The sequence below is a fragment of the Hordeum vulgare genome, chromosome 5H, assembly GCF_904849725.1.
Source record: "Hordeum vulgare subsp. vulgare chromosome 5H, MorexV3_pseudomolecules_assembly, whole genome shotgun sequence".
NCBI classification, from domain to species: Eukaryota; Viridiplantae; Streptophyta; class Magnoliopsida; order Poales; family Poaceae; genus Hordeum; species Hordeum vulgare.
Window position 1 is genome coordinate 424,381,890 of NC_058522.1, and position 10,864 is coordinate 424,392,753.

Sequence of the window (10,864 nt, forward strand, 5' to 3'; positions counted from 1 at the left end):
TAATCCCGTATACCATTCCCTTTGTCATTCGGTATGTTACTTGCCCGAGATTTGATCATCGGTATCCCTATACCTATTTCAATCTCCTTACCGGCAATTCTCTTTACTCGTTCCGTAATACAAGATCCCATCACTAACACTTGAGTCACATCGCTTGTAAGGCTTATATGTGATGTTGTATTAACGAGTGGGCCTCGAGATACCTTTCCGTCACACGGAGTGACAAATCCCAATCTTGATCCATGCTAACTCAACGGACACCTTCGGAGATACCTTTAGAGCACTTTTATAGTCGCTGAGTAACGATGCGACGTTTTATACACACAAGGCATTCCTCCGGTGTCAGTGAGTTACATGATCTCATTGTGATAGGAATGAATACTTGACACGCAGAAAACAATAGCAACAAAATTACACGATCACATGCTACGTTTATATTTTGGGTCTTGTCCATCACATCACTCTCCTAATGATGTGATCCAGTCATCAAGTGACAACACTTGCATATAGTCAGAAAACCTTAACTATCCTTGATCAACTAGCTAGTCAAATAGATGCTTACTAGGGACATTGTTTTGTCTATATATCCACACATGTATCTATGCTTTCATTCAATACAATTATAGCATGGATAATAAACGATTGTCTTGAAACTGGAAATATAATAATAACTATTTTATCATTGCGTCTAGGGCATATGTCCAACAGTCTCCCACTTGCACTAGAGTCAATAATCTAGTCTCACATCGCTATGTGATTTACATGGGAATGAATCTAACACCCATAAAGTTCTGGTGTTGATCATGCTTCGCTCATGGAAGAGGTTTAGTCAGCGGATCTGCAACATTCAGATCTGTGTGCACTTTGCAAATATTTACGTCCTCTCCATCGACGTAGTCGCGGATGAGGTTGAAGCATCGTTTGATGTGTCTAGTCTTCTTATGAAACCTTGGTTCCGTTGCTAGAGCAATGGCACCAGTGTTGTCACAAAACAGAGTTGTTGGATTTAGTGCCCTCGGCACAACTCCAAGATCCACCATGAACTGCTTTATCCAGACACCCTCCTTAGCTGCCTTCGAGGCAGCCATGTACTCCACTTCACATGTAGAATCTGCTACGACGCTTTGCTTGGAACTGCACCAGCTTACCGCACCCCATTAAGAATAAATACGTATCCGGTTTGAGACTTAGAGTCGTCCGGATTAGTGTCAAAACTTGCATCGACGTAACCCTTTACGACGACCTCTTCATCACCTACACAAATGAGAAACATTTCCTTAGTCCATTTTAGGTACTTCATAATATTCTTGATCGCCGCCCAGTCGTGGATCACTTTGAAACCTTCCTGCCATACTTATGGCCAGGCTGATATATTTTCTTGTGCACAACATTGCATACATGATAGACCCTATGGCTGAAGCATAGGGGATGGTACTCATCTTTTCTCTATCTTCCGCAGTTACTGGACACTCAGTCTTACTCGACTTTATACCTTGTAACACTCGCAAGAACCCCTTCTTGGACTGCTCCATTTTGAACTTCTTCAAAACTTTATCAAGGTATGTGCTTTGTAAAAGTCCTATTAGGCGCCTCGATCTATCCCTATAGATATTAATGCCTAATAAGTAAGCAACTTCTCCTAGGTCTTTCATTGAAAAACATTTGTTCAAGTAATTCTTTACACTCTCTAAAAACTCCACATTGTTTCCAATCAGTAAAATGTCATCCACATATAATATAAGAAACTCTACAGAGCTCCCACTCACTTTCTTGTAAATACAAGATTCTCCAACAACTTGTATAAACCCAAATGCCTTGATCACCTCATCAAAGCGCTTATTCCAACTCCGAGATGCTTCCACCAGTCCATAAATGGATCGCTGGACCTTGCATACTTTGTTAGCATTCTTTGGATTGACAAAACCTTCGGGTTGCATCATATACAACTCTTCCTTAAGAAAACCATTGAGGAACTCCGTTTTGACGTCCATCTGCGAGATTTCATAATCGAAAAAAGCAGCTATTGCTAACATGATTCGGACGGACTTAAGCATCACTACCGGTGAGAATTTCTCATCGTAGTCAACTCCTTGAACTTGTGAAAAACCCTTTGCCACAAGTCGAGCTTTATAAACTGTCACATTACCGTCTGCGTCCGTCTTCTTCTTAAAGATCCATTTGTTCTGAATAGCCTTACGACCTTCAGGTAATACTTCCAAAGTCCACACTTTGTTTTCATACATAGATCCTATCTCGGACTTCATGGCCTCTAACCATTTGTTGGAATCCGGGCCCACCATTGCTTCTTCATAATTCGTAGGCTCATTGTTGTCTAACAACATGATAGATAAGACATGATTCCTATACCACTCAGGAGAGTACGTGATCTTGTCGACTTGCGAGGTTCGATAGTAAATTGATCCTAAGCTTCATGATCATCATCATTACCTTCCTCCTCAACCGGTGTTGCCTAGACAGAGATTATTCTCTTCCCTGCGCCACCATCTAGAGGGAGCAGAGGTTCCACAACCTCATCAAGTTCTATCTTCCTCCCACTCAATTCTTTGGAGAGAAACTACTTCTCAAGAGAAGCTCCGTTCTTAGCAACAAACACTTTGCCCTCGGATCTGAGATAGAAGGTGTACCCAACTGTCTATTTTGGGTAACCTATGAAGATGCACTTTTCCGCTTTGGGTTCCATCTTTTCAGGCTGAAGCTTTTTGACATAAGCATCGCATCCCCAAATTTTAAGAAACGACAACTTTGGCCTCTTGCCATGCCATAGCTCATATGGTGTCGTCTCAACATATTTTGATGGTGCCTTATTTAAAGTGAATGCATCTGTCTCTAATGCATAACCCCAAAACGATAATGGCAAATTGGTAAGAGACATCATAGATCGCACCATATCTAACAAAGTACGATTACAACATTCGGACACACCATTACACTGTGGTGTTCCAGGCGGTCTCAACTGTGAAACGATTTTACATTGTCTTAAGTGAGCACCAAACTCGAAACTCAAATATTCGCCCCCTCGGTCAGATCGTAGGAACTTGATCTTCTTGGTACGATGATTTTCAACTTCACTATGAAATTGCTTGAACTTTTCAATCGTTTCAGACTTGTGCTTCATGAAGTAGATATATCCATACCTACTCAAATCATCAGTGAAGGTGAGAAAATAACGATATCCGCCGCGCGCCTCCACACTCATTGGACCGCACACCATAGTATGTATGATCTCCAACAAGTCACTTGCACGCTCCATTGTTCTGGAGAATGGAGTCTTAGTCATCTTGCCCATGAGGCATGGTTCACACGTGTCAAGTGATTCGAAATTCATGCGCTTTACACCAATATGACCTAAGAGGCAGTGCCACAAAAAGGTGGCGCTATCATTGTTAATCTACATCTTTCAGTCTCTATGTTATGTATATGTGTGTCATCACAATCAAGATTCAATATGAACAAACCCCTCACATTGGGTGCATGACCATAAAAGATATTACTCATAAAAATAGAACAACCGTTATTCTCTGACTTAAATGAGTAACTGTCTCGCAATAAACAAGATCTAGATATAATGTTCATGCTTAACGCAGGCACTAAATAACAATTATTTAAGTTCATAACTAATCCTAATGGTAATTGAAGTGAGACTGTGCCGACGGCGATTGCATCAACCTTGGAACCATTTCCCACGCGCATCGTCACTTCATCCTTCGCCAGCCTTCGTTTATTCCGTAGTTCCTGCTTCGAGTTGCAAATATGAGAAACAGAACCGGTATCTAATACCCACGCACTACTACGAAAGTTGGTTAGGTACACATCAATAACATGTAGATCACATATACCTGGTTTGGCATTGGCCGCCTTCTTGTTAGCCAAATACTTGGGGCAGTTGCGCTTCTAGTGACCCATCCCCTTGCAATAATAGCACTCAGTTTCCGGCTTAGGTCCAGCCTTGGGTTTCTTCATCGGAGAAGCAAAAGCTTCGCCGCTCTTCTTGGAGTTACCCTTCTTCCCTTTGTCGCGTTTCTTGAAACCACTGGTCTTATTCACCATCAACACTTGATGTTCTTTCCGGAGTTCTCACTCTGCGACTTTCAGCATCGCGAATAACTCACCGGGTGACTTGTTCATCCCTTGCATGTTATAGTTCAACACAAAGCTCTTGTAGCTAGGTGGCAGTGATTGAAGAGTTCTGTCAGTGATAGCCTCTTGCGGGAGTTCAATCCCCAGCTCAGCTAGACGTTTGAGTACCCACACATTTTGAGCACATGTTCACTGACACACGAATTATCCTCCATTTTGCAAGCATAGAATTTATCGGAGGTCGCATACCTCTCAATCCGGGCGTTCTTCTAAAAGATAAACTTCAACTCCCGGAACATCTCATATGCTCCATGACGTTCAAAGCGTCATTGAAGTCCCGGTTCTAAGCCATACAATACTGCACATTGAACTACTGAGTAGTCCTCCTTACGTGCTTGCCAAGCGTTCAAAACATCTTGATCAGACGTAGCGGGTGGTTCATCTCCTAGCGCGGCATCAAGGACATAATTCTTTTTCCCAGCTTGTAGGATGAGCCTAAGATTACGAGCCTAGTCTACAAAGTTGCTACCATCATCTTTTAGCTTAGATTTCTCTAGGAACGTATTGAAATTCAGGGTTGCTACTGCGTGAGCCATTGATCTACAACATAAAATATTGCGAAGTGGACTTAGACTATGTTCAAGACAATTAGAGTTTAACTAATTAAATTACTAATAAACTCCCACTCAAATATACATCCCTCTAGTTACTTGAGTGTGGCATGATCCAAATTCACTAACTCAAGTCCGATCATCACGTGAGTTGAGTGTAGTTTCAGTGGTAAACATCTCTATGCTAATCATATCAACTATACAATTCATGCTCGACCTTTCGGTCTCTTCTGTTCCGAGGCCATGTCTGCACATGCTAGGCTCGTCAAGTTTAACCCGAGTGTTCCGCGTGTGCAACTGTTTTGCACCCGTTGCATGTGAACGTTGAGTCTATCACACCCGATCATCATGTGGTGTCTCAAAACGACGATCTGTCGCAACGGTGCACAGTCGGGGAGAATACAATTTTATCTTGAAATTTAGTGAGGGATTACCTTATAATGCTACCATCATTCTAAGCAAGATAAGGTGCACAAAAGGATTAACATCACACGTAATTCATAAGTGACATGATATGGACATGATCTTGTGCTTCTTGATCTCTATCACCAAAGCACCGGCATGATCTTCATCTTCACCGGCGCCACACCATGATCTGCGTCATCATGATCTCCATCATCGTGCCGCCATCGAGGTTGTCATTCTATCTATGATATTACTACTAAACCTACAACCTAGCACTATAGTAAACGCATCTACAAACACAAAGGTTAGTTTAAAGACAACCCTATGGCTCCTGCCAGTTGCCGTAGCATCGACATGCAAGCCGATATTAACTATTACAACATGATCATCTCATACATCCAATATATCACATCATGTCTTTGGCCATATCACATCACAAGCATACCCTGCAAAAACAAGTTAGACGTCCTCTAATTTGTTGTTGCATGTTTTACGTGGCTGCTGTGGGTATCTAGTATGATCGCATCTTGGTTATGCAAAACCACAATGGAGATGTGCAAATTGCTATTTAACCTCTCTCCAAGGACATCCTCGGTCAAATACAATTCAATTAAAGTTGAAGAAACAGGCACCCGCCAGTCATCTTTATGCAAGGAGTTGCATGTTAGTCGATGAAACCGGTCTCTCGTAAGCGTACGAGTAATGTTGGTCTTGGCCGCTACAATCCAACAATACCGTCGAATCGAGAAAAAGACTAAGGAGGGTAGCAAATCGAACATCAATGCCCACAAAAACGTTTGTGTTCTACTCGAGATAACATCTACACATGAACCTAGATCATGATGCCATTGTTGGGGAACGTTGCATTTGAAACAAAAAATTTCCTACGCACACGAAGATCTATCATGGTGATGTTCGTCTACGAGAGGGAGATCAGATCCACATACCCTTATAGATCTCTAAGCGTGAAGCGTTAAGAAACGTGGTTGATGTAGTGGAATAGCTTTGTGATTCAAATCACCCTCATCCCACGACCCGTTCCTATCTAGCGCCGATCAGACGACACCTCCGCGTTCAGCACACGTACAGCTCGATGACGATCTCCGCCTTCTTGATCCAGCAAGAGAGATGGGGAAGTAGATGAGTTCTCTCGCAGCGTGACGGAGCGCCTGTGATGGTGATGATCTATTCCTGCAGGGCTCCACCCGAGCTCCGTAGAAAACTGATCTACAGGAAGAACTACGAAGTACAGGTTTAGGGATGCACGTGGCAAAGTTTTGTCTCAAAAATCCTAAAACCTCTATATATAGGAGGAGGGAAGGGGCTATCCTTGAGGACCAAGGGAGCCCCAAAGGCGCCGGCCAAGAGAGGAGGAGGAGGACTCCAACTCCAATTCGGTTTGGGAAAGGAGGAGTCCCCTCCTTTCTTCCCACCTCCCTTTTTTCCTTTGTTTTTTCCTTCTAGCCGACATAGCCAACTTGGACTGGCCCCACCCTTGGGCTATTAGGCTCACTCCCGGGTGGGTGGGCCCCTCCCCATGAAAACCCGGAACCCATTCGTCACTCTCGGTACACTGTCGGTAATGCCCGAAATCTTTCCAGAGACCAAATGAAACAATCATATATATCAATATTCATTTCTGGACCATTCTGGAAACCCTCGTGACATCCGTGATCTCATCCGGGACTCCGAACAACCTTAGGTCACCAACACCTATAACTCAACTATACCGAAACGTCACCGAACCTTAAGTGTGCAGACCCTGCGTGTTCGAGAACTATGCAGACATGACCTCAGACACTTCCCGGTCAATATCCAACAGCGGGACCTGGATGTCCATATTGGATCCTACATATTCTACGAAGATCTTCTCAGTTGAATCTCTGTGCCATGGATTCGTATAATCCCGTATACCATTTCCTTTGTCCTTCGGTATGTTACTTGCCCGAGATTTGATCGTCCGTATACCTATACCTATTTCAATCTCATTACCGGCAAGTCTCTTTACTCGTTCCGTAATACAAGATCACGTGACTAACACTTGAGTCACATTGCTTGCAAGGCTTATATGTCATGTTGGATTACCGAGTGGGCCCCGAGATACCTTTCCATCACACGGAGTGACAAATCCCAGTCTTCATCCATGCTAACTCAACGGACACCTTCGGAGATACCTGTAGAGCACCTTTACAGTCACCCAGTAACGTTGCGATGTTTGATACAAACAAGGCATTCCTCCGGTGTCAGTGAGTTACATGATCTCATGGTCATAGGAATGAATACTTGACACACAGAAAACAATAGCAACAAAATTACACGATCACATACTATGTTTATAGTTTGGGTCTTGTCCATCACATCATTCTCCTAATGATATGATCCAGTCATGAAGTGACAACATTTGCATATGGTCAGAAAACCTTAACCATCCTTCATCAACTGGCTAGTCAACTAGAGGCTTACTAGGGACATTGTTTTGTCTATATATCCACACATGTGTCTATGCTTTCATTCAATACAATTATGGCATGGATAATAAACGATAATCTTGAAATAGGAAATATAATAATAACTATTTTATCATTGCCTCTAGGGCATATTTCCAACACCACAACCTCGAACCATACCGGCTCGTGGCATAACTGGGCCTTGTTGCCGAACAGGACGTCGAGTTGGATTTTGCCATTGGGCGAGCAGGATTGCCCTCGCACGATGCCGTAGAAAACCACTCGGGTCGGCTGCAGGTCTTTTTCCTTGAGCGCAAGCTTGATCAGTGTGTCGCGATAGTGGATGTTGATGGTGCTGCCGCCGTCGACCAGCACCTACGAGAACCAGTAGGTGAGCCTCTTGGAGGCGATGGTGCGTTCGAGGACAAGGGTGTAGCAACCAAGGTTTGGCATCACGGACGGGTGGTCCGCCCGGCTCGACGTGACCATCTTCTCGGACCAGTGCATGTACTGGGGGCCGAGGGCACATTGGCTTTAACCTCATATTGGCGTTATCACTGTCTTTGCTTGTCGCTGCCTTCACTGGTGAAGACGACATAGGCCCCGTCCTGGTCGGGGAACTAGTCATGGAGGCAGCCGTCGTTTGGGCGAGGCGGAGCCGGAAGCGGTACAGGAACCGAAACTTGAGGAGCCGGAAGGCCCTCACCCCAGGCCAGTCGATAGGAGAAACAACATTGCCGAAGCGTGTGCGTAGCTGGCTTCGCCACAGAAGGGTGCATCGAGCATCTTCTCGAAGGTGAGCTTTGGCTACGAGGTTTCCTTGTCGGCTTGCTGACGCTCGCTGGCGGCTTGGGTAGCCGACTGCTCTTCCTTGGTGGTGGCGACCAGAGTGCTACCGTACCGGGGATCTGGCCGATCGGTCTTCCGCTTGTTGTTCTCTTGTCCCCGGCTTTTGACACACGATCATGGGGTAGCCAGCGGCGGGGCGTCCTTGCCGGTTGCGGTGACCTTGATCCGCATCGCGGAGTCGGCCTTGGCGTACTTGTCCGCCTTGGCCTTGAGCTCTGCCAAGGTGGCCTGCTCCGAGGACATGAGCTTGTGCTTAAGGACGGTGCCGTCTCGGCAACCCTCGATGAAGTATTGGATGGCTTGCATCTCGTGCACCCCTTCGCAGGAGTTGCACAACTCGGTCCAACGCGTGAGGTAGTTGTGAAGGGGCTCATCCGCCGCTTGGCTGCACATGGCCAACTCGCGGGGATGACCAGGGCGCTTGTAGGTGTCGGTGAAGTTACGAACGAACGCTTCCGCAAAGTCCACCCTTGCGTTGATGTTATCGACGGGCACGCTAGTAATCCAAGTCCGGGCTGAGCCAGTCAGCATAAGGGGGACATAGTGCACCCCAACGCGCTCGTTTTACCTTGCGATGCCGACCGCGATGGTGTTGTCGGTCAGCCAGCCTTTTGGTTTGGCCGTGCCGTTGTACTTTGGAGTGTCTCGGGGAAGCATGAAGCCGGTGGGAAACGGCCTCTCGCGAATCCGGGGGCCGAACCATGCCAGGCCAATTGGGCCCTCCACCTGCATGAGGGCGGATTACGCTAGCCAGTCGAGACAAAGGTGGGCGTCGTTCTTGCTCTGGGGGACGCGCAGTCCGAGCCAGGCTATGAGCTCGGCCCGAATAGATGGTGTCGACGAGTGTGCCCGCTCCTGCCACGGAGGTGGGGTGCAGGCGCGAGCCGATCACACGCCTCCCTCGGGGCGCGTTGTTGCACCGAGTGGAGATGGAGACTGCCGGCTTCTCGATCCCACGTTGGGAGTGCCAGCCGTGGCTCCCATCAGCGCACCAGTTGGAGCTGCGGGGGGAGGAAGAGTGTTGGGCATGCTAGCAGCCGCTGGCAGCCCGCTGGTCCTCGTCCTCGAGGTGAAGAGACTCGGAGGCGGCATGGGTCGGGTTGAGGCGAGCCTGCTGCAAGTTGGGAGTGGTGATGAGGTCTTGGATGTGCTTTTCCTGCTGCGCACGCTCCTCGCCATCCATGGTGACCAAATCCTCGTAGGCCACCTGGGCGGCCCTCATGTTGGCCGCGTGGGTGTCGTAGGTGAGCACCCTGCCGCCTAGGATCTTGGTAACTACGAGGTCGCGGCTACGAACCTCCCCGCGCCAGCTCGACACATCGCCAGCTGGGACGAGACCATAGGCGGAGTTATACTCGCGCTGCGCAGACTCCATCCGACGTTGGGCAGTCGAGAGGGAGGTGGCCTCTACAAACAGCTGCTTGCGGGCCATCTCCAGCTCGGTCTTGGCTGCGGTCGGGTTGGCCCTTGCCGCAATGGGGGTGATCAACCCATGAAAAGTGGAAAGGAGAGGATAGGAGGGACCAGGACTAGCCGTGGTGGCGACCACATGCGCGTCGCCCTTGGCACGAGGCGTAGTGGCAGGTGTGTCCGCCTGCGCCCTAGTGCGACTTGAGCTCGTGGAGGAACCGGTGGCCATTACCTCCGCGAGGAGTCGCTGGCATCGCTCGAGTCGATCGCCCCTGCAAATGATGGAGGATCGGTGCAGTCGAGCACCTCACTGGGTTACTCGTCGAATGCGGGCGATTCGTCGAGCCACAGCTTGCCGAAGAGCACGTAGAGGTCGTCGATGTCGAACAAGGCATGGCTACGACATGGATCGTCGGGAGAAACGGTGACAAGGCCTGCGGAGCAGGTGGAGCCGGGGTCGAGTGTCGCGGAAGCTTCCGCAAGTGCGAGCGCCACGGGCGAGCCGATCAGTCCGGATGCGATGCACCCAATGCAGTTGGCGAGCGATCCAGCCCGGAGCATGACTCCGGCAGTGCCGCGGACGGCCCCATGGTGGGCGCCATTTGTCGTCATTTTCTCATGACACATGCCATGGCGTGGCTAATCGAGGGTGGTTGGGGTGTAAGGACGCCGGTGGGCTTCGGAAACGGGATCAGGGACAAGCGGTGCGAGACATGCGATGTACCCATGTTCGGGGCCCTTCCTGTGAGGTAACACTCCTAGTCCTGCTGGTTTGGTTGATGAACCGGCTGAGATTATAATGGAGCTCGTGGAGCTGTGCAACGGAGGAGGAAGATGAAGGTGGTAGCCTTCTCTGCCTCTCATCTAGGGGTGTGTGCATGTGTGATCGGTCGACCCCTTGCATGGGCCGGTACGAGTGGATTTTATAGGCCAACCCCCTCACTTACAATAAGCATAAAGGGTACCGGGGGGACCCGGCTAGCACCCTCTCTAGCCAGTCAGGGGGGCGTTAAACAATAGCGCTTGTTGGGAGGCAACCCAATT